The sequence below is a fragment of the Mustela nivalis genome (assembly GCF_964662115.1).
Source record: "Mustela nivalis genome assembly, chromosome: 1".
Lineage (NCBI taxonomy): Eukaryota > Metazoa > Chordata > Mammalia > Carnivora > Mustelidae > Mustela > Mustela nivalis.
In genome coordinates this window covers 175,112,244-175,134,229 of record NC_139020.1, presented here as the reverse complement: position 1 = coordinate 175,134,229, position 21,986 = coordinate 175,112,244, and the positions used below count along the sequence as shown (strand labels likewise).

Below are 21,986 nucleotides of genomic sequence, written 5' to 3'. Positions count from 1 at the left end.
GGGCTTTCAGCCTTATTTCATAATTAGATAAGATTTAGGGGTATAATTCCTGTGGACAGGTGGAGTATAAAACACATACATGTGACTAAACATGTATTTTATGTGTAGGAGACCAAAAGAGGTAGATTATGATAGATTGTATTACTATTTGTAAACACCCACATTTCCTCTCTCTTCTTTATTGGCCCTGCCGTGACTTCTGGCCAATGAAATGTGAAAACAATCTGATACACGACCAGTCCTAGTCAACATATAAATACTACTTTATAGTTCAAGTAGGCCTCTTAAGTTTCTGCCCTGGGCTGTGAAAATGTGTCCCAGATAAGGGCCTTTCTTAACCTGTGTTTCCTAGAAACAAAATCTAAGAAAGGTTTACTGAAGAATGCTCTCGAAAGAAAATGCCATAGGGAAGTATAAAAAGGCATAGATATGGGGCACCTGGGTGGTTCAGTCAGCAGAGCATCTGACTCTTGATTTCGGTTCAGGTCATGGTCTCAGGGTTTTGAGACTGAGCCCCATGTCGGGCTCTGCACTGAGCATGCAAACCTGCTTGAGATTCTCTATCTGTCTCTCTCTCTCCCTCTACCTCTCTCTCTCTCTCGGAAAAAGGAAAAACAGGGGCGCCGGGGTGGTTCAGTGGGTTAAGGCCTCTGCCTTCGGCTCAGGTTATGATCCCAGGGTCCTGGGATGGAGCCCCGCATCAGGCTCTCTGCTCAGCGGGGAGCCTGCTTCCTCCTCTCTCTCTGCCTGTCTCTGTGCCTGCTTGTGATCTGTCAAATAAATAAATAACACCTTTAAAAAAGAAAAGATAAAGAAAAAGGAAAAACAAACATAAACCAGCACGAGGAGGTGCCTGAAAACTTAAAAGTATTGCAACGGGGACCTCAGTTGGTCCTGGGGCTTTCTGGGGCAGGTATGGCCTTCAGAGTTGTCCTAAATGAAGGCAAAGGGACCAGGTTTTTGTGCTCAGGCATCAGCCCATCATTGGCACCGGCACCAGCCAAGAGGAGGCATGGTCTTGTCTGGGAGGGTTCCCTCTGCAAAGGGCAGCTCCCCAGTGAGGGATGAACCTGTGAGCCATCAGCAGCTGATATACCAAGGGACAGGGGTAGGTAAGTAAAACCCTAAATTGGTAGACCTGTACGGAGCTCCACAGCACGTATACTACAATAGCGGGACCTTCACTCTAGAGCCCAGAATGAAAAGCCACATGGTCGGAGCAGGCACCCAGTCAACCAAGAGCACGGAAAAGACACAGGGTGGTGCACCTCGGACCCACAGCTTTCGGGGAACACAGGTGAGTAGTATCTGTCTTCAGACAAATAGGGTCAAATTTTCAGATATCAATGGCTTCTTACCAAAGTAAAACTGATACATTTATAAAACAACAAAAAGAGTTGATGTTACAGAACCTGTACTGGTTCTTGTTGTGTGAGCCCGGAGCACAAAGGGGCTAGTTTATACACTTTTACTTCCGTGTCTGGGCCACTCTGGCGCCTCCCGCAGGCAGGGCAGGAGGAAAAATCTGGAAGGGCTCTGGGGCAGGGGTTGGGATCACCTTAGAACTCTGATTTCCCTTATCGTTAAGACTTTACGTTTTTAAAACATTTGCTTACATTTTTAAATTGGTTTTTTTTTTAAGATTTATTTATTTATTTATTTTAAAGAGAAAGAGACAGCATGAGTGGGAAGGGCAGAGGAATAGAAAGACAGAGACTCTCAAGCTGAGCCCACACTGAGCACAGAGCCTCATGTGGGGCTTGAGATCCCACTATCCTGAGGTCATCCCCTGAGCTGAAATAAAGAGTCAGACCCTTAACCAAATGTGCCACTCAGGTGTCCCAATTATGTCTGGTTTTTTTTTTTTTTTAATTATAAAACATGCATGTGTTGCTGCTGCATAAACCACCCTAAAACTTAATTATTTAAACACAAATTATTTGCTGATGATTCTAAATTTGACCAGAGTTCAGCTTGGCGGTTTGTTTGCTAGTTTTGCCTGATGTCACTCATGTCATTTAGTCATCCAATGGCTTTACTGGGACTGCTGGCCTTCCATGACAGACTACCAGTTCTGGCCATTAGCTCATATGGGTTGTAGGTTCTGACTTTTCTTTATGTGGCCTCTCAATCTCTAAAAGGTGGGCCTGAACTTATTTACATAGAGGTTCGGGGCAGGAAGAAAATAAAAACATAAGCTCCACGGCCTTAAGGCTTAGGCTCAAAATTCACAGTAACACCACAATAGTTACTTTTTATTGCTTAAATTCAAAAGGCCAGCCCAGATACAATGGGGCGGAAAAGAGATTCCTTGCTTAAAGAGGACAGGAAGTCATCATGCAAAGTGCCAGGAAAGGTACTGTGGCTTTGCAAACAGTCTCCCACAGGGCTGATGTGTGCTCTATCTTTTTCTAAAGGTATTTTTCTCCGAAAATCAAATTTGATCAATTTTATAGTCACCTTCTCTGCTCCTGTTAAAACAAAACACAACACAACACAACAAAACACCCTGCACACAAATCTATGTGATCTTTTCAATTAGAGACAATTGAAAACATTTACCCACTAGGGGTCAGTACAGAAGAGTCAAATCCAAAATATGACCCGAAAACAAGGAAGAAAACTAAGAAAAGGAAGAGAAGGGAAAGGAGGACAAGGTGGAAGAGGAAGGATTGAACCAACTTTAAATCACGTGGCATTTTCACCCAATGCACAATCCAAAATGCCTCCCCTTCGTTGGATTTTATTCTCTTCTGCTCTTCTGCTTGAATGCTTGGGAAACATTTCTTACCTTATGAATTTTATGATTTGGTATTAATTCTATTCCTTACTCCAGTCTCTGTCTTGGGTGGTATAGGTGTCTTTGTGTGTCTGGTCAAAATGTGGTGGGACGAAGAAGAACAAGGACGTAATCAGAATATTAAAAATCAAATGGAAGAAAAAAATGAAGATTCAGGAGGAATATCCTGTAATTTCTAGAAAAAGGACAATAGATATTTCCAGGCAAGTCATAATGCAAAACCATTTACAGCAGCAGACAATTATGGCACTATTAGATTAAAAAGAGAAATCTCTAGATTCTACAATTTCCCATTACATGGAAATAACCCCTCCACTTAAAAGCATCTTCACAGAATTTGTGGTTTGTGTCAAATAAAACAAAACCCATGTATTGAGACCTGTTCTTTTTAAAAATGAATATTACCACATAGTGCCACAGAATCAATTCCACAGGGGTAATGTTTGTTTAATAGTGGTGAAATAATCCAATAAAGTAGTGCTAAAGGTAAACAAGTGTATCTTTCCATTGCACATGAGAAAAATGTTTTTCAATGGCAGGAGAAAGTGAGGAAGAAAAAATTTTGACCTACAAGCTTCAAATTTCAAAATTATACTGCTGATGCTGCACATAGCTCTTCGTTGTTTTTTTCTTAGCAAAACAGAAGAACTCCCAGCAAAGCTTCACTAAAAATAATCGAGAAATACGACAAACTGCCTAACATATAGAAATGTAAACTTTTTTTTTTTTTTGGCAAAGGGAATGGAAAGGGGTAAGAGCGATGCTGTCTGCTGTCGCACACACCCGAATTTGGTACAGACGGGCCTTATCTGTATTCCAGAGCCTTCAGAATATTCACTGGAATTGGTAAGGACTGGAAATCAGCAACTTTTCCCCTGCTTTATATTCACAGAAGAGGCCAGCCGAAGTGAGTAGCAGCCATCAGATTAGATCACTAGCTATATTGTTCTGGTTGATTTTAATTGCCTAGAAAGGGTCATTACCATCTCCTGCAGTGTTATTTTAAAGAGTGACTATTTCTATGAAAGAACAAAAATGGACCATGAGTCTGTTAGTGTTAGAAAGTAGAAGGAACTATTCAGTAAGATCGTGGCCCTGGTGGCATTAAAGTCCTGTCCAAGTCTGATTACACTGACAAACAAACACACTTACCTGCAGAACTTTTTAAAAACTAATATGGAAAGTCAACACAGATTCCCAAACCGATGACCACAGAGAACCACCCAAATGTCACATCGTGCTTTATGAAATGCCAAGACTTCTGTTTCCATAGCAACTTTTACATATAGGCAACTCCAAGGTGAATGAGTTCATGATATTTAAGAGCAACAAGACAAACATTTGCATGGGAAAAGGTCTATGGAAGTAGAGTATTTGAAACCTGGAAGACTATTGCAAAATAATTACATCAGTGTATGTTTAACATGGAGAGTGCAGCTATCAGGATATTGGTTCTCTAAATTAAAATCCTAGATACATGATTCTATAGATGAGCTGAAATTGCGTACAGCTATACACACACTCATGTACTCAGGCTTAAAAATATAGTGGCAGTTAGAAATAAGGTCTGTCGTCTTGTTAACAGTGATGCACCAATGTCAGTTTCCTCCTCTGATATCACACTACAGCAAATACGCAGTATCACCATAAGAGGAAGCTGGGTGAAGGATATACACACCTCTTTGTGCCATGTTTACAACTTTCTATGAGTGTAATTACTTTAAAATAAAAAGGGTAGGGGCAACTAGGAAGTTCAGTAGCTTAAGCCTCTGCTTTCAGCTCGGGTCATGATCTTGGGGTCCTGGGATGGAGCCCGGCACTGTTGGACTCCCTGCTTAGCCAGGAGTCTGCTTCTCCCTCTTCCTCTTCCTCTTCCCTTCCTCTTATTCATGTGTGTGCACACTCCCTCTCTCAAATAAGTAAATAAATAAATAATCTTAAAAAAAAAAAAAAATAGGGTACCTGGGTGGCTCAGTCAGTTAAGGGTCTGCCTTCAGTTCAGATCAGGATCCCCGGGTCTTGGGATCTGGCCCCACATCAAGCCCCCCCTAGAGCCAGCAGGGAGCCTGCTACTCCCTCTCCCACTCTCTTTCTAGCTCTGCTCCCTCTCTCTCTCTCTCAAATAAATAAAATCTTTAAAAAAAAAAAAATCTTTAAAAAAATAAATAACTAGGGGCGCCTGGGTGGCTCAGTGGGTTAAGCTGCTGCCTTCGGCTCAGGTCATGATCTCAGGGTCCTGGGATCGAGTCCCACATGGGGCTTTCTGCTCAGCAGGGAGCCTGCTTCCCGCTCTCTCTCTCTCTCTGCCAGTCTCTCTACCTACCTGTGATCTCTCTCTGTCAAATAAATAAATAAAATCTTAAAAAATAAATAAATAAATAAATAACTAAAATAAAATGTTTAAGAATATAAGTTACCAGGTCTTTTCCCCACAAAGAACTCAGAAAGTCCTGTAAGGACCAAGGAATTTCTGTTAATTTCAAGCATAACAGTCAATGTTTCTAGAAAGTTCATAAATTGGGAAGCGGAGAAAAGGAAATGAAATATTGTCTGAGGTATAAAAGGGCTTTCTATTGAAGGACAATTGGTGAGACCGTTTAACGCACATAAGGCAGCCCTTCCCCTCATTTATAACTATGTAGCTATTTATAGTTTAGGAAGATGTGCTTTCGATTTGTGAAGCATTTAGTTGTTTCTTTCATAATGTTTTACTCTAATAAATAATGGATTTTATGAATTCCAAATTATCCCCATTGCACTAAAATAAGCCACTTACATCAAAGACCAGCCGTCAGTACTGACTATAAGCTTAGGTATAAGCTTATACCCCTTTTAAGACATATGTTTGTCACAAAATCTTCTAAATTCAGACCATATCAAGATACCCACCATTGGCAAATTAATGACTTGTCACCCGGAGACTGTGCAAAATACAATAAAATCTTCACATTATACACTCAAAAATTTTAAGTCCAATAAAAAGAAACTCTAATGCAACTACCATAGAACTGCAGGTGAATAAAACTGATCAGATCGTCCTCCTTTCATTCCACAAATACTCACCAAAATCCTAATGGCTGTGCCATTCCACCCACAGACTATCAGGAAAGACAGATATTAAACAACTGTACAATATCAATTAAATTCCTATCCATTCTCCCTCTAAAGAAAAAATTTTAAAATACCGTTGAGAGCAGAAAGCATGGGGCTCAAACCTAGTCTGGAGGACACTAAAGGCTTCCTAGGGGTCTAATCTGTGGATATCACCCAGACAAATGGTAGGATTAGAATTAAAGAGCTTTCCTGGCACAAATAACAGGGAATTGAGGGTGGATAGGAGTTGAGATATGAATGAGGGGTTTGGAGTGGAAGCCATGGGTGTAGGAACCTTGAAGCCAAAAGGGTCATCGTGAGTATTCAAGAAAGTTTTTAAAAGCTCCTATAAATTAGAACTTCAAGTATGGGCAAGAAATAAAGGGAAGAAGTCTCACACAGGCCGCATCAGTGGCATTTTTTTTTTCTCTAGGCAATGGGTGTCCAATGACACAAGGTTTCTGGCTCACGGATGAATGCAGCAGCATGTGTCAGCAAGTCTGGAGTAAGAAAGGCACTGGGGCCGAAGGTGGTTTCTTAATCTGCTGCATTTAGGTAAGAAGTATAAAGGGTGTAAAATGCTTGAAACCTAGGCTGGTGCATAATCACTCGAATGAATGTCCTTGTATTTTTAATCAGTTGATCGGATTCAGGGACAAAAGAAGAGAATGGTACCAAAAACCACAGGTGCTATATGCCTTGAGGACCACAATGAGAATAAATCAAAGAAGAGGTCATCTCATCTGAAACCAGCTGGGAGGAAAAACGGTGAATCCCATTTTGACACAATGGGTTTGAAGTAGAAGATACCCGTGAGATCGAAGAGATCATGGGCAAAGTGACAGGACACTCTGTGAGGGGCGCCTGGGTGGCTCAGTGGGTTAGGGCCTCTGCCTACGGCTCGGGTCGTGACATCATGGTCTCAGGGTCCCGGGATTGAGCCCCGCATCCGGATCTCTGCTCAGCAGCGGTCTGCTTCCCCCTCTCTCTGTCTCTGCCTGCCTTTCTGCCTACTTGTGGTCTCTGTCAAATAAATAAATAAATCTTTAAAAAAAAGAACATTCTGTGACAAAGTCAGCTGCAGACCTCTGCTGAAATATGAGCATAACTGACTGGATCTTTGGTCATGGGGGTGCTCCAGCCAACATGTTGTGAAACTCGGCACCCTCCAAAGAAACTCCACTGTGAGCCAGATACTCTGAGGGAGCTGCTTTGCAATAGGGAGTAAAACAGATGTGGTAACTGATTGTGAGATGCTTACGGAATAGTAAACAAGAAAGCAGATAACGAATAGTTCCAAATTAATATAAGCGCTTTGGGGGATATGAACAAAAAGTAACTAGCAGAGGGACCCTAATTAAAAGGAGGGAAATTAGAGAGCCCTCTTGTAGTAAATGATATTGAAATTGTGACAGAAGGGAATAGCAGTAGTCAAAAAAAACTGTACCTCTGTGTGTGTGTGTGTGTGTGTGTGTGTGTGTGTGTGTAATGGGGGGGGGGGGGGCGTAAAGGCTAGAACTGGCTACCAGGCAAAGGGACAAAATAGACCCTAAGGTAGAAAGAGGTCAACAAAACTGCAGACAATGAATAAATCCCATGAAGTTCCTGTTCCCAAAAGCATGGCATGAGATGATGCTGGAGGGACAGGTAATGTTTAAATCCTACAGGACTTTGTAGATGATATGTAATTGTTAATGCAACAGAAAATCATTTAAGTGCTTTGAGGAGACGTATATTAATTTAACTTACATTTAAGAAAAAGAGCTGCTCTGCCTGCAGTGCAGAGAGCAACTTGGGGGAGGAAGCAAGGAAGGAGATAGAGAAACCAGTGTAGTTATCCTTGGGGAGAAGACAGGAACTTGGAACAGAGACGATGTATGTGGAGATGGAGAGAAGTGGGCAAATTTAAGAAATATGAGAATCAAAAGGACACACAAGATCTGAGCTGTACTAGTTCCCTAGAATCAGAGTATGTGAAGTACTGAAATGGTCCCAAGAATTCTTTGTCCCAAAGACAATATAGGAACAGGCACAGTATCAGCAATACAATCAAAGTGGTTTTTGAATTACAGATTTCATCCCTTAACATCTGAGAGGCAATCAAAGTCAAGCAACTTAGAAAAACAAATGGGAAAAATTTGTTCTCCTGTTTCAGAACACAGAAAATTTACAATCTGAGTTATAAAGGCACCTAAAAGAGAGCTATGGAATTGTTGTAACATCTATAATCTATTACTCAGAATGCCAATATGTCTGCAATAAGCAATCTGCATACTTTCTGAATTATCTTGTCCTACTTAATAAAATAGTCATTTTCCCCCACTTTTTGCAAGGCAGCTTCTTGCACAGTAAAGATTCTACAAATATTTACATTCCAAGTAGCAGAGCTGTTTGAGCTGCTATAAAGTTCTGCCAGCACTTCTATTACAAACCCTTATTTCTTGTTTATAACATGTACATAAAAGGAGAGAAATAAAAATGTACTATGAATTGAAACTTGGCATACAAAGTTTCAACTACAGAGCGAATTTCCCCTGCAGCAAATTCTCAAAACCAATGTCCCACTATATTTAGTAGATATTGGGGGGAGGGGAAGCAGTATAAATCGGAAAAAACACTTAGTTGATTTGTTCCCGAGATTTTTACACAAATTAGATCTGAGACTGATACCTGTTATCCCTTAATTTCAAAGAAATGTTCTATCTTCAACTCTTCTGTGGCCAGCCCAACACTCAATCATTGCCAAGCATCTTTGCAAAAAGAAGAGTATCTAAGGCAGTAATATCAAGCATAAGAAAGGAAATGGTCTACTAGCATTAAGTGACTAATAAATACATTTTAAAACCACCGGTTCACCTCTGAAATGCTCATTTTCTAAAAGGCAAACTCCCTAAAATAAAAAAGGCTTAAAAATGAACCAGTGGGGGCGCCTGGGTGGCTCAGTGGTTAAGCCGCTGCCTTCAGCTCAGGTCACGATCCCAGGGTCCTAGGATCGAGCCCCGCATCGGGCTCTCTGCTCAGCAGGGAGCCTGCTTCCTCCTCTCTCTCTCTGCCTGCCTCTCTGCCTACTTACGATCTCTGTCTGTCAAATAAATAAATAAAATCTTTAAAAAAAAAAAAAAAAAAAAAAAAATGAACCAGTGATGGTGACTGAATCAGAACTAGCAAGAAAACATGCACAGCCTCCATTAACCCTCCTGCCATCGGAAGATCTCCCAGTGTATAAAGTTAACATTATTATTCTAAAATACTTTATTAATGGATTGGAAAACACAGAACACTGAACCAGCACCATGCACAGCCTAGTGATCTATAGATCTCGCAGTTTTAAAGGGGCAATTACATCTATATAACATTCCAGCACAAAACCTCAAGAGTTAATGAGAACTTCAAGTTGCACATTTAAATTACACAGTAAAAACAAAGCTAGAAAATGTGTACTGAACGTGTGAGGAGTTAGGAACTTATAAAAGAGAAAGACACATATTTTGCTAGCAGAGCGAAGAGCCTATTAGTTTGTAATAACTAGGCATATATGAAATATGACAGTGATAAAACTGAACATACATCAACAATGGAAAGGCTACTGCTTGCTGTCTGTAGCTAATCTTTGCTCCAGCTGAAATTGCTCAGCACTTTGGTCCTATTAAATGTTTTGCTGCCATTTTAGTAAACAGTTGGGCTATCTGGTTGGGTTGTGAAGGAAGGATACTTAAAAGTTAGAGTTCTGGAGAATGGACTTAATGGCTTCATGTCTTCAGGCTAACATTACTGATGTCCAGACAGTGCGTAGAACATGGGGCTGAATGTTATTGTCTGAGGCAGCCACTGCCTGAATCGATTACCCTGCAAATCAATTAGCCACTCTAGGTCGGTTATCCCACCTTCACACAGGAGGGCCACACATATATGCATTCAGCTTCACCGGTTACTAAAATAAAAATGTGTAGCAATCTGCTCTATTTCCTTGATGGACACTGTCCCTTTTGAGGGCTCTCAAACTACATGTTGACTCTCAACTGACTTCAAGCAAGTAAGAATTCAAAGACCATTAATGCCTAAACCCACTATTTTTATAATTTGCAAGCACATATATTTCCATTAGCAAGGCTGCACCCTGTCAGATGTCTTCTGTGAACCACACTTACAAGAACCTGTCCCATTGCAACCTGGCACATATTAGGCATTTTTGTAAATGCTGCTCAAACGGGTATGAATAGTAACCTACAGACAATTTCCTCCCTCATCCCACACCCCACAAAGGGTTAAAAGCACAACCTGAGATGCCAGGTTACTGCAGCCAAAGTCATGATACTGTTAGTAAACACAACTAGCAAAGCAAAAGTAACACATTTGACTTTGGTATTGAGACATAATAGCTCTTTCAAAGGCAATTACTCCTTTCAATCACTGAAGGGCTCTGACTCATTGTTCTGATTAATTTCTGTTTTTAATCTATTTACAGATCAGGATTCTTTTTCAACTAGTGTGATATCCATCTCTGTGGGGGTAAACAGAAGCCACAGCTTGTAGAGTCCTCCTACTTTAAAAAACAAATATTCTTGCTTAATCATTTTTAAATTATTTCTGGATTTACCTACTCACCATATGAGCTGGGGTTTCTGACCTGGCTCCTGAACACTACACATCTTCCCTCTCCGTGTTGCTCTATCTAGCTCTGTTTCCCCACATCATGGTTTGAGGTGAACAAACTGACCACCCCTTTTCCAGAGCTGACGGTCCTCCTCCCCTTGGCTCAAACCAGAGATTGACTCTCTTTACCATAGCGGGTACCGTTCGTTATTAAATCATTCCTCTGGGCACATCTCCTTGTTGTAAATCATTAAGCAGATGCAATACAGAGGACACACGGATTGGCGAGTCGCGCGGGGCTTTGCACTAGCACAGCCCAAAAGCTGTTCGTTCATTTCAATCAGCCAAAAAATTTTCTAATGGTGCTGTGACTTTGGGGTATCCTGTTGGCACTTCCTGGTTTTCCGTCCCTAATATTCTGTTACCTGCTTGGCTAGCTTCGCAGGGCTCCTTAGAAAAGGGAAAAGCAGCCAAGACCAGGTCCGAGCTCAAGAAACCTGGACTCCAGCCCATTCCAGAAAAAACCTGAAAATAAACGCAGCAGATCCTGTCCAAGGCTGCAGATTTGAAAGTGGAAAGAGAAGAGAATGCAGCTGGGAAAACTTGATCCCTAATTGAAGAATCCTCTGCCCTGGTTTTCTCAGAGCAGGGGACCACGGAGGAGTTTCTGGCAAAAGGCTACCCCAATCCCCCCCGCCCCCCGTCTCCTGCACCATGAAGCTAGGATTCATCTTCAGCACTGCTGCGGTTCACAACTTTCTTTTTTTCCAACTTCACTAGCCAAATCCGCTGCGCGAAGGGTTGGCCGGAGGGACCCACCTCGCATTTCCCCACGCTGGAGATGGGGATGCAAAGTCTTCGAGTCTGAAAACCAATCCTCGCCCAAGAAGGAAAAAATATCTCCCCAGAGCAAATCTGCTGCGAGACGCATTTTTTATTCTAGACCCGTCGGGCGCACATCCCCGCAAACAAACTTTAGGGCACGGAGCCTTGAAGCCAGTGCGTAAAGTTTGCCCGGGCAGGTGGCTCGTCGCAGTGCCCCCAGCCCGCGCAAGGAGCCGGGCATCCCTGACTTACCTGGTTCCTGCAGCTCACAAGACGCCCGCTCTGCCTGTCCGCTCGCCCGCCCGCCGGCCGCGGTTCTCCGGCGCCTGGGGGGCCGCCGTGCGCGCCCGCGAGAGCCGCCGCCGCCGCGCTCCGGTCCGCGCCGCTCCTAGCCGAGTCCCCGGCGCCCGCCCGCCGCCGCCGCCGGTACCACTACCGCCGCGCGCCAGGCTGCTGTGGCTGCCGCCGGCGCCGAGCGAGCGCTGCCTGCGCCTCCGCCGCCCAGGCTCCGGCTCCAGCGCGGGCACTGAAGGGAGGGGAGTGGGGGCGGGAGGGAGGGGCGGGGAGCGCGGCGGAGCAGCCAACGGGGTCCCGCGCCTCGCGCCGGCGGCGCCCCCCCGCGTCTCCGCGCCGGCCGGGAGCCGGCGCAGCCCTGCGCTCTGCCGCGTGCGCCCACGTGTGTCCGGCCTCCGCAGGGCCCTGGGCGGCGGCGCGGGATGGGGCGGTGGTCAGCGTGTCACCGCTTGGTGGCCTCGTGTGCGCACAGCTGGGGCCCGGGGAGCACGGGGTTAAAGGTAGGAATTACACTTCTAGGAAAGCCTCCTGCAGCTGCGCTCCCACAAGTGTGCAGAGATTGCCAATTTAATATTAAAGCGGATAATTATTAAAGGTTTGCTATGTACCAGGTAGTGGACTGCGCAATTTAAGGGAATTAGTTCATGGCGTCCCCAGAGCAACCCTGAATCTATTATTATTCCCTGACTTAATGATGAGGAAATTAATTTGCCTAAGGCCTCAATGAGTCAGTTATAAGAATAATCACAATTGTATTCTGACAAGGACCCTGTGAGGTGCGTCTTATTTTATTTGACTGTGTCCGTGCAGGCAATGGTTGGTTGGAGAACTTGGACTTTGAGTGAAAGCCTGTTGAAGTCCTAAGTCGTTTTGAATAGCTAAGCGGGACTTACTTCCAGTACTGGCCAAAGGTTGTTCAGTGAGCTTTACACGTAATTGAAAAACAATTGAAAACAACGTAACTGTCCATCATTAAGAGAGTTTAATTAAAATATAGTGGAATGCATTGCAATATAATGCAGCACTTTTAGAGAGGAAGGTACATTTATTACCAGTGGCATGGAATGACCTTCAGGAAGTATATTGTTAGGAGAAAAGTTGGTTCAGGAAAGGTATTTGCAGTTTTTGTGCTTGTATGCATGTCTATGTATGCATATTTATGCATTCACAGTTTCTAGAAGGATGTCCTAGGATTCTGTTAACAATTCTCCTTGTGAGTAAGACTGTAATTGGGGCCAAATCTTATAATTCTTTGACATTGTTTTAAAAAGTTACCACAAGTTTACTTTCCCTTTATGGTAGAAACAAAATCTGTCATGTTTGTTTAATTGGGCTTAATAAATTCACGGCTCCATCTCCTCTTCTCTCCCTGTGATTCCTTCTGTCAGGAACAAAATTCATCAAGGGCAACACCCTGGGGAATGGGGAGCTGAGAGGAGGTTTAAGGGGAACAGCTGTTTCCGCTGCTCTTTCTCATTCCTGCTCATTTCCCCCCAAAATAAGTATCCTTCCTAAGGCCACTGCAATTCAGAAAAGAATTTGAATGGTTGAGAAAACTCTCAGTAAGGAAGTTTAAAAGATGAGAGGCAGAGCCTAAGATCTGAAGGTGCAGGGAAGTGTTCCCTACAATAAACCCAGCAAGCAGGGCACCTGTCCTTCTCACTGGTAGGCAGAAACTGTGTCAAAGGCTTGAGCAAAGCAGGGTTTACCCCAGAACTACTTGAACAGTGATGCTGTCTCTCCCCATGAGTACACAGCGGGGACCTGGGATGCACTGGGTAACTTCCTCTGATGTTGGTCACTTTTATCCCATCTCTCACTTTATTAGGAAACATTTCTTCCCTGTAAGAATAATAGCTGAATTACCACCACCAACAAAAGCTGGCTTTTTATGTTTGAAAAGGGGGGAGGCAAGGATAGATAGAACATGCTACTATAAATAAAATAATGTGCTTTTCCCATCAGAATTAAATTGCAGTAAATTTGGACTCCTTAAAGTCTCTCTACTTAGGAAAAGAAGGAAAAAAAAATAGAACAGGTATGGAAAGATTGTTTATGGTCTTTTCAGTTGTTATTGGTTACTGTAAATAATCTTTTTGCTTGCAATCTGGGAACATGTTGGCAAACCCCCTGAGTGTGACAAAATGTTTTATTGAGTAGAACTGGTGTATTCTGGAAGGAACTGAGAAAATTTTACATGCAAATTATGCTCATGCCTGGCACCTAGCAGGTGCAATTACTGCCATGCCCACATCCATCAAAAGGAGTGCTTCTTCTCTTAATATTTTCAAGTTGATGTCTCATAATGCATATATAGCCTGTCTAGTGGGAAAGGAAAGCGCATTTTCATCAGGGAGGGAGAGGTGGCCCCAGGCAGCAAAATGACAGGGGGAAAGACAAGAAAGAAGCTTCCTATGTTCGAGAAAAATCTAAACCTGAACCCCTCACCACCCTCTCCAAATAATTAGTCATTTCCAAACTCAGATTATATTGCCTGTGCTGGTGAAAACTGATTAGTACTGAAGAGGGATTTAATGGACTTTCTAATCTATGGTTGCAGCAGAAGCAGGGGGAGGGGCGTCTTAAATTTGTAGGAGTCATGATGAACATTTAGTGTGAGCCACAGTTTCATAGGCAGAACAGGTAAGAGGTGTATAAATATATGTATTTAGAAAGATATGCATCATTTTATTTCCTCTCTCTGCTCAAAATGTAAAGCATAATGTGAGTCAACTGAAAACCTGATATTTACCAAAAGTTGATACACAAGAGCAGGTTTAAATAAAATTCCCATCCAATTTCTGGGCCGGAAGCCCAGGAAATTAAAAAAAAAAAAAAATTAAAGGCACATGTGGGTCTTCTCAGTGTGAATGCCGGATGGAGTTTTTATTGAATTTGGCCTCAACTGATTGTAGCATTATAAGCAATTCTGCAGTTACGTTTCAGCAGCCATTTAGATGGCAAATCCTTTTTTTAGGGTATTATAACTAAGAATAATAACTTCCTTTTTATATGGCACCTTTTATATCAAAGCACTTTAAAGTGTGAGATCATCTTCCCATTATTAAGATACCCCATCTGTGTTGGAATATAGAAGCTATTTCATGCCACTGACACCGCAGAACAGTTATTTGTTTGCCTGTTTATTGTGTAGCAAAAGGAAATGAAGGAGAGTATCTGCTAAACCCACCGCCTGATATTCTTAGGTGAAAGTATAAATTGGAATGTAACCAAGTTACTAAACATAACTAGGTGGAGTCTTTTAGTTTCCATAGGTGGAAAAAGAGGTCCAATGAACACTGCCATGTTACGGTTTCAAAGTTCTAGTTCATATCTAGATATAAAGATCATATTGCTGAGTATAGAGAACTGTCATCTCTAGTGCTGGGGAGGGGAGTTTCTGGGGGTTCTTTGGGTCAAACTACAAAGTAATAATCCACTGTCAGAATCCAAACTGGAGGGCGCCTGGGCGCCTCAGTGAGTTAAAACTTCTGCTTTCGGCTTGGGTCATGATCTCAGGGTCCTGGGATTGAGCCCCGCATCGGGCTCTCTGCTCAGTGGGGAGCCTGCTTCCCCCCCCGACTCCCCGGCCTTTCTGCCTACTTGTGATCTCTGTCTGTTAAATAAATAAATAAAATCTTTTTAAAAAAATTCAAACTGGAGTAAAAATAAGACGGCTGCAATAACTGGATAATATAGACATAAATCTTTTCATGAATTGTTCACCTTAAACATCTGATTACCTAATGAATATCCTTATTCAAGCAAGTTCTCCACTTTGCTGGTGAGAGGGTCAAACTGGAGGATTCTGGAAACTTGAATGCATATAAAATGCTTAGCACTGTGCCTGGGATTTAGCTCTGAATACTAATCAAATATAACGAATTCAGGTGCCTACTCATTTGTTTTCTCCTCTGAAGAAGTTTGCCGAACTTCCCGTCTACAGTGGCTCTGCTGTCATTCTCTCTACTTCACAGAACATATCCCTATGTGACTTTTTTTTTTTTTAAACATCTGTTTTGTATTGCCGGAATCCCTCTCTAGAATGAAAGCTTCACGAAAGTAGGGACTTTGTTTCGTTCACTGCTGCATTCACAGCCCCCAGCACGTACCTGACATACACATGATAGGTGTGCCATAAATGTTTAATGATTAAAAGAGTTTCCAATGTGCCCCACACTGTATTAACTGCTTATACACAGTACTTTGCAACCCTCACAACAACCCCATGAGGTACCTACTGTTTTACCACCTTTTTACAGAGGAAGGCACTGGAACAGAAAAGCAAAGTCATGTTTCTGGAAGCTCTCCCTTCAAAGGTTACACCAGGTGTAAGTAGCAGGGCTCGGCTCTGAATCCAGGAGGTCAACACCAGACTGTTCTCTCTACATCCGTGTAAGCTGAAGTGGATTTTGTTGTGCATCTTGCCCAGCACTTCTAAAATGTAAATAATGCCTGTTACTGGAGATCTGATTAAACTGCAGATTCTCACTGAGCAGGTCTAGGGTAAGCCCCAAAACTACACATTTCTCCCAAGCTTTTGGAAAGATACCCATGCTGCTGGTCCATAGTCCCGACTTTCAAGAACTAAGATATGGTCCATATCTTTCATGCTAACATATAAGCCAGCTAGCACATTCCAAATTTTAGGGATATAAATTAATGGAAGTTAAAACCAGTAATGGAGTTATTTAGTTATGAAATCATAGAATTCAACTTAGATATATCTCTTCTAGGTTTATAGTGACTAGCCCAAAGGACAAGCTCAATAAATATTAATTTCTTAGAAGAAGAAACTGGGGTACATAAAGATGATGGAACTTTCCCCAGTTCATAGATGGTATTGCTGAGACCATCTGACAGCTGCCCTCTTCTCTTTTTGATCAGAAAGCTCTAGCTCCTCTCAATCCGTTTTTTATAGGTAGATTTTATGGAAATTTGAAGTGGCAACAGACTTGACAAGGCTAAGAGTTCTTAAAGAAGGTGGGTACAAATGTAGCTAGCAGTTTCTCTTTGGTAGGGGATGAGGTTATTGCAAAATGAAGAAATGAGGCCGTCTGAAGTTCACGGCTCTTAAATTGAAAACCTACCACATAGTACCCTAAAAATTACTACATATACAGACCCTTCCCCCAATGTATGTGACCATACACAAGAAGTTTAGGTTTCTAATTTAATAACTTTATATGTGTTCTTCTTTTTGCCCAAATAAAAATGAGAACTACGCTGTCTTCTCCATTTAAATATAATATAATTATATTATAATAAATATAATATAATTTTAAAGAAGAAATTATTAAAAATATAAAGTTTGTACAAAGTGATTTGTCTTGCATTATTTCATTATTTTTTTTTTAACTACAGGTTTCAATCATTATTTTTTCAGTCTATCTAAAATGTTTTCCCCAAGAGTGCTAACATTTCTTGGAATAAAGATAAAGTTTTTTTTCCATATGCTAAAATATAGAAAATAATCTGTATATACTTATATTTTAATTCTGTTCCTATTATTATGATACTAACTTTTTGACAGTAATAAAATTATTGACAGTAAAAGTGGCTTTTTAACATATCTTCACTGATATGTTGTGATAAAGGCATTTTCTAGACTTGAGGCAAAAAAACATTCTTCACAAGGGAGTTTGAGAATGAAAAACAGAAAATGTGTCTTTATGAATAAAGGATGGCTAGTATTTTTAAGTGTATTTATATGAAGTGTAAGAATGAAATTAGGATTCTTTTAGTTACATGGAGCTGCTGTAACAAATTACCATGGACTACCTGGCTTAAACAACAAACATTTATTCTTCACACTTCTGGAGACTTGGAGTCTGAGGTCAGTGCACCAGCATCTTGGGCTGTAGTGAAGGTCCTCTTCATGGTTTACTGATGTCCTCTTGTATCTTGACAGGGGAGAGAGACAGAGAGAACACAAGAGAGCAAGCAGGCTCTCTGGTCTCTTCATATAAGGGCAGTAATCCCTAGGTTCCATAGGGCTTCACCCAACTTAAGCACCACTCAAAGGCTCTACCCCTCTATACCATCTCATTGAGGGTTCAACATATGACGTCTGTGGGAGGGCACTAACATTTAGTCCATAACAATAATACAAAGTAAGTTGAGATAAATACTATGTTAGATAGAAAACATTGTATAGTCAACCAAGAGACAAGCAAGAAGTTTATGATGATTTAGTTGCTATCATCAGATCCTTATAAGCCTACAGAGTTGTGTGAAATAGTATTGACACCATTTCTAGGCATCTATATCAAGTGGGTTTTTCAGGACGTGAAAAAGGAAACAAAAAAAGTTTTTATATTTCAGCCAGTTTACCCCCATTGCAATGCCTTTTCTTTAATAACTTGATGTGGCATTAATTTAACCTGAAATTAATGAGTAACCATAGGTATAAAACAACACAGAGTGAACAATTCTGTCATCATTGTAGATATCTCACCATGGCTACTTGATCTATAAAAGTAAACCCTTGTTCCATTATTTGCTAGTCGCGGAGAGTGTATAATGAGGGAAGAGTAATTTCCATACCTAGTCACAGCTAGTCAAACACAGTAAACCCTTTTCTTCTCCCAGAAGTCAGTGGAAGAACAGCTGATTTCTACGGTTTTAATGACTACTTTGGGACCACTCACATGACCCAACACACTGCATACATGAAAATGTTCATGGAAAGAACACCCATCAAGTGGTAAGTTTCTAAAATATTTTTTGATTATGTGCCACTCATTTTGATCACCTACTTTTGATATTTTTTTCATTTTTTGTCAAAATGATTAAAGGAAAAGAGATTTTTCTCATTGAAACATATACTTCGGGGCGCCTGGGTGGCTCAGGGGGTTAAGCCGCTGCCTTCAGCTCAGGTCATGATCTCAGGGTCCTGGGATCGAGTCCCGCATCAGGCTCTCTGCTCAGCGGGGAGCCTGCTTCCTTCTCTCTCTCTCTGCCTGCCTCTCAGTGTACTTGTAATTTCTCTCTGTCAAATAAATAAATAAAATCTTTAAAAAAAAAAAAAGAAAGAAACATATACTTCATTATGCTAAAATATCCTTCCAAGAAACTAAAACCAGAATCCTTTAGCCTGTTGGTTCTGAAACTTTTGTTGCACATTTGAATTTGTTGGGGCAGTCGGGGCAGTGGAGGGTGGGGGCTTTAAAAATCTAGATGCCCTGGTTGTACCTCATTCTCATTAGTTTGGAATCTCTGGTATGTAATACCCAGATGTCAGGTTTTTTGTTTTTGTTTTTGTTTTTGTTTTTTTTCACCACCCTTATGATTCAGCTGGGCTGCAAAGTTTGAGAAGCATTGTGGGTAAAGTTTTGCCCCCCAAAAAAGCTATGTTGAAGTTGTTCCTCACCCCCCCCCTAACCTGTGAACATGACCTTATTTGGACATAGGGTCTTTGCACATGTAATTAAATTAAGATGGGGTCTTACTGAATTCGAGTCAACCCTAATCCAGTGACTGGTACGTTTTTATAGGGAGGGGAATTTGGATACAGACACATAGAGAGAGGGGTATGCCACATGAACACATAGAGACAGACAGACACAGAGGGAAGGTGACGATGTGCAGATGGAAACATCATGGCAGGGCCGGGGGCAGGATGGCAAGCCAGAAAGCACCGAGGATTTCCAGATACCACCACAAGTTAGAAGAGCGTCATGGATCAAACTTTGGTTCTGAGCCACCAAGAAAGAACTGACCCTGCTGATACCTTGATTTTGGACATCTGGCTTCCTGAACTGTGGGCAAATGTTTCTGTTATTTAAGCTACAGAGTGTGTAGTGATGTCTTACAGCAGCCCTAGCAGACAAATATAGCACTTAGCCAACCCAAGGACAAGGCTGGCTTGCAGTATTTGATTCCTCCTTTTATCTCCTTTAGTCATCAAGTTGAATTGGTGGGTGGGTTCTAAATTAATGGTCATCTTCACGGACTGTGCCAGAGTAAACATGCTTCCTCCTTTTTCCTGCTTCATGCCCCGCCACTGCCATTAAGCCAGGTAGAAAAATTCAAAGCACTTATTTTGCTGAAACATTTCTTTGGGTCATTATAGTTTTAGGTATTAGATTTTGCCATTTGCTATTCCAAGCATTTGCTTGCTTACACACTTTCTATCATGGTCTATAAAATACTGTGTGATTCACATTATTCTAATATTTTTTCCTGCTAACCAACTCAAGTTGCTGCAGGATGTAGTCAATATAAACATAATCATAACATAATTTTTAAGGTTGAAAACAGTGAAAAAGAGGTAGCTCTCTTATTCTTGAATCTTTTGGCCATATAATAAGTTCCCCAAAATATTGTCCCATAAAACCATCTCCTTTGTTGTTTCTTCACTTCTTATGAAATGATCCTACAAAGCATCCTATTTAAAAATGAGACTGAAGGAGGGGCACCTGGGTGGCTCAGTGGGTTAAAGATGAGACTGAAGGAGACTTTAAATGACTCTTAATTATTTTCAAACTCTTATCACAATTTTCCGCAGTCATTGGAAAGATGGGTGTAGGCCTATGATTTGGCCATGGATGCCAACAACCTAGTTATCAAAAGCACGTCTCTTCCTGATCAACCATTGTAGGTAACTGAGTCATCATGACATGAGATGATATTCTTACTGAGATGCCAGTCTAGAAAGTTCATAAACTAGAAGCCCCAGTAGGACTGCTACATATCTGACACACTAGCCAACAGAGACTATAGCTACAAATGCAGGTATGCAAGTATAAAACCATCAGGAGAGTTATCAGGCAAGATGTTATTTGACAAGAACACAAGGTGATAATAATGCATTTTATGTTAATAAAAAATAAAAAATTATTAAAAAAAAAAATACCAGGTAAAAATAACTTACATTGTGAGTCCCGTGTATGAAACATCATTGGTGGAAAGAGAGCTTCTAACTTCTCTTATCAAAGATTGCTAGTTCCTGGGGCACCTGGGTGGCTCAGTGGGTTAAAGCCTCTGCCTTCAGCTCAGGTCATGATCTCAGGGTCCTGGGATCGGGCCTCACGTGGGGCTCTCTGCTCAGCAGGGAGCCTGCTTCCTCCTCTCTCTGCCTGCCTCTCTGCCTATTTGTGATCTCTGCCTGTCAAATAAATAAATAAAATCTTTTTTAAAAAATGATTGCTAGTTTCTTGAAATAAGCATTACTAGTATTTTGGTTAATTCTGTTTTGACCATCAGGCAAATAAATACCACTCGGCCTATTTCTGGCTTTTACGTTCTTAGGATCCTCAGCAGGGAAAACACACATAAGAAAAGCAAGTGGAGGGTCAGAATGATATTACTCAGGTGATTGCAGAAGGAAAAAAGATGTCTTGCTCTTTGAGAGCCAGAGTATTTTATTCATAACTAATGGCTGACTATGTGGTTTGTGGCTCCAAGTATAAAATGCAAATGTGAGACCATTTGTTCAAAACAAAGGGAAAAGGTGTGTGTGTGTATAAATAAAGCTTTTTCCTTAATTTGTCTCCCTTGAGTTGTCATGATGCTTTTTATTTGTTATTTAATGTCATTCGAAGGAAAATTTAAAATGTTAATTTTTAGCATGAAGTTTACTATGCATCTTTATGTTATACAGTGCCAACTTTAAATGCAAATACAAGAACATTTAGCTTATAGGTGGAATCACCAAAATTACAGTTTGTGTTTTGTAGTTTCTACATGTCTAGGTATTTTGTGCTTTTCAGAACGATGGAAAGCTGGACAAAATGAATTCAGCTGTTGTTATTTAATCGGATATGCGTGCATTTTGCCAATACTTTCTGTTTTTGGCTTATTGATGAATAAGGAAGGATGAAGGATCAAAGGGGAAATGAAGTGTGGGTTGCCCTGTCTTTCACTCTACTCTTCTGTCGTAATTTTGACGTTTGTGGTTGGCTAGTAATTGGAATTGTAGTAATTGCTAGTAACTGTGGCTGGAAGTAGTAACATAGAAGAAAAGACTGAGTAAGGTTCTTTGGTCATTAGTATTTCTGAGAATGCCATTGTTCTCTTTCTGCATTTGGGGCAAAATTCTAATTATAATGGAAGATACGGCCTCTCAGGGCTGTCAGCACCTTGCATACTCAGTTGTAGATGTAATCAGCTTCCTTTTTACTCAGTTTGGGTCTTACTGAATTCCTCTGCAGAGCAGGTGTGCGGAAGTCTGTGTGGACGGTGCTTTGAGAACTCTTGGTGAATGGTGCATGTCCAACACGCAGACTGCACTTCTAGCCTCTGCTCGAACACATGCCCTTTTGTCCAGTGGATTTCACTTACAGAACTCAAGTTCAAAGATAAAATTACTGAGGATTTCTAGACGGCCACAGCATAGCATTAGACAAAAAAGGGGACAGCTGCGTAGGTAATGCCAGCA

General features: G+C 41.4%; 1 protein-coding gene across 2 annotated transcripts in view; it reads right to left on the bottom strand.

Moving 5' to 3' along the window:
* The window catches only part of CNTN3 (contactin 3), a 336,043-nt gene extending 324,392 nt beyond the window's left edge, over positions 1 to 11,651 (bottom strand). For both annotated transcript variants that reach the window (XM_082740072.1, XM_082740073.1), the window contains exon 1: positions 11,564 to 11,651. The gene's annotated coding sequence lies outside the window, so the exon portion shown is untranslated. The remainder of the gene's footprint in view (positions 1 to 11,563) is intronic.
* Between the last annotated feature and the right edge of the window lie 10,335 nt (positions 11,652 to 21,986).